The 2,897-nt window shown below is 33.5% G+C and overlaps 1 non-coding gene across 1 annotated transcript; it reads right to left on the bottom strand.

The window, feature by feature from the left end:
• Positions 1 to 2,558: 2,558 nt before the first annotated feature.
• Positions 2,559 to 2,666, bottom strand: LOC121240137. Its single transcript, XR_005935464.1, has one exon. It is a non-coding gene; the product is annotated as a small nucleolar RNA R71 (small nucleolar RNA).
• Positions 2,667 to 2,897: the final 231 nt, after the last annotated feature.

A 2,897-nucleotide genomic window follows, 5' to 3' on the forward strand; every position in this document is an offset into this window, starting at 1 on the left:
CCGACCAGAAGTTATTCTCTATTATTTTCAGTCTATTGGGGTTTGATTTGATATTAGGAATTGTAATACCCCACTTGAAAAGCCCGTTAGCATATAACCTTAGCACCCATGATCCTAATTAGCATAGGATTGTGATTTTTAATTTAGAGTTATTTGTTTTAACATGAGAATTACACTTTGGGTTTAGTTAGAATTATTGGAATAGTTCTAGTATTTTATTTTTAGAAAAACTATCAAGAGGTCAATATTGGTATGACACTTGGCATTTTTGATGGGCTAAGCAAAAAGGGCTAAGTATGGATTGGTTTAGGGTAAGCCCAAGAGTGTTTAATTAAGGGTCCTCAATTACTAAGGATGTGATGAGTAAGGAAGAGGTGCCAATAGCCTAGACCCATTTGGGATTTATAAGATTTTAGGCCTTTTTTGAAGAACCTTAGAAATTAAGCCTAATATGTAGTAGGCATGAAGCCTTTGCGCCTAGCTTAGTGAGAGTGAAGGCCTCTGGTCCTGATGAGAATACAAAAGTGTACTCTAAATATCCTATTATTGGACTAAAATACTAAAATATTAATAGAAATCATTGGAATTAAACTGTATTCTTGAATTGAGTTTCTATTTACTTTGGAATACTCCTGAGCAGATTTTTATGTTTAATTTCAAAGTCTATAAAAGAGCAAGTTCAAACCCATTCAAATTCAAAGGACTTTCAAGTGGGCAAGACGTTGGAACAATCTAAGAACTTTCAACGAGTGTAGGACTCTTCAAATAAGGATAATGATGAGGTTTGAGAGTAATTCGGATCAGAGTCCAAAATGCACTAGAAGACAGAATGGACAAATTTTAATATTTTAATTATAACTTTCCGCTCAAATATCTGATTGATGCGATTCTTAATGCATTGGAAAGATATCTTAAAGGGCTACAAAGTTGTCTATAATAAGAATTTCCAAATTCAAACTATTGAAGTGCGTACGTGGCTGCCAAGTTGAGTCTTAAAATTTAGGCGATTTTGTGTGCGGGAATATGAAGACATTAGGGTTTCTTTCTTACCTTATTTAAGCATATCATTAGCACGAAATTGGGGAGTTCAGAAGAGGGGAGACAGCTCAATTTGAAGGAGAAAGATTTGAAATTAATTTCCATGGCCGCCGTTTATTCTATTTTTCTCTTAAGATTTTTGTTGTCCATTATATTTATGGGTAACTAAATTCTCAAGTAGGGTTAAGGATGAACTTGCACATTAGATGGTATTTTTAATTTATTTTTGATTTATATATTTGATTTTCAATTGCTAAAACTCTTTTGTTTTATCATTCTCAATTCATTATTGATGTTTTCTTCTCCGAATAATCATAGAATTTATTCTGTTTATGGATTCAGTCATATTTTTTCTATTGAATGGATTAGCTCTTTGATTATGTTTGGATCAATTATTTATCTCTATATTGATTTAATTCTTTACTACAATATCGCTTCCTGAGTATATTGTCGTCGTTCGATTTTCTCAATAGTGATAATAATGTACTTATTTTAAGTGGTGAATGATTTTCATAAGGTTACATTTGGTTTAATCTTGGTTTATAAATCTATACCTTCCGATTGAGAATTTTGAGAATTGAGTTCCCAATTGAGTTATTTAATGAATTGGGAATAATTAAAATACCAAATTTGTGTAAGGGATTCCCGACGCTTACTATTTATCAAACTTGAGTACTTTTTTCGTTAGTCACTTTGCTTGATTTTAATTTGCATTTAAAATTAATCTTTGTTCTCTATTAATCATTTAATCTCTTTTTTTAGTTTTTTTGTTCTTTCTACAATTCTTTTAATTTGTCTCTCTGTGGAATTAACACCCCAAATCTGTGCTACAGCTACCGTATTATTCTTTGGGCGTAATCAAATTTTGGCGCCGTTGTTGGGGAGACGGTAGAAGAATTACAAGATTGTTTTTCTTTTCAACAGTTTGTAAAGGTGGTAACTTCGTTCATTCTTTTAGCTTGCTGCATTATTATTTTTTTTCTTCTTTCTTTTTATTGTATTTTTATTCTTTTAGTATTTTGTTATCTTGCATGCACAGATATAGAGACACCTTGGGTAGATTTGCTTGTAGGCATGTGGAAGAGTCAGAATCAAATTTTTTAAATCCTTTATTTGAAAAATCCATCTAGTCCCGAAGAAATGAGTGAACACGAGAATCAACCCATTAGTACTCTTCATGATTACCTCCACCCTACACGCTCAGCCACACCATCATGCATTACGTTTCTGACTAATACTCGCCGACTGGATTTTAAAATAGCTATGATACAGTTACTCCCTACTTTTCATGGCTTGGAAAATGAAAATCCATATGTGCACATTACGGAGTTTGAGGAAGTAGTTGCGACTTTTCATAGTCAAAATGCAACTGATGACATTGTGAGACTTAAGTTCTTTCCTTTCTCTTTGAAGGATAGAGCTAAGAGTTGGCTATATTCACTGAGACCCCGATCTATTGGGTCATGGAATGAGATGACTCAGGTTTTCTTTAATAAATACTTTCCCCAACATAAGACTAATGCTTTAAAAAGACAAATCTCCACCTTTGCACAAAAGGACAGTGAGACTTTGTATCAGTCTTGAGAGAGATTTAAGGAGTTGTTGAGTACGTATCCTCATCATGGGTATAAGAATTGGCACTTAATGAGTTATTTTTATGAAGGACTTACACCTAGAGAGCATCAATTTGTGGAGATGATGTGCAATGGTGAGTTCTTACATAAAGATCCTGATGAGGCCATAGAATACCTCAATGAGCTTGCTGAAAAAGCTCACACTTGGACTGGACCTAGTGTTACTGAAAGCACGAATAGGTCATGACCTACAGGAAACCTAAATGGTGGTGGAATTTACCATCT

The sequence above is a fragment of the Juglans microcarpa x Juglans regia genome, chromosome 7D, assembly GCF_004785595.1.
Source record: "Juglans microcarpa x Juglans regia isolate MS1-56 chromosome 7D, Jm3101_v1.0, whole genome shotgun sequence".
NCBI lineage: Eukaryota > Viridiplantae > Streptophyta > Magnoliopsida > Fagales > Juglandaceae > Juglans > Juglans microcarpa x Juglans regia.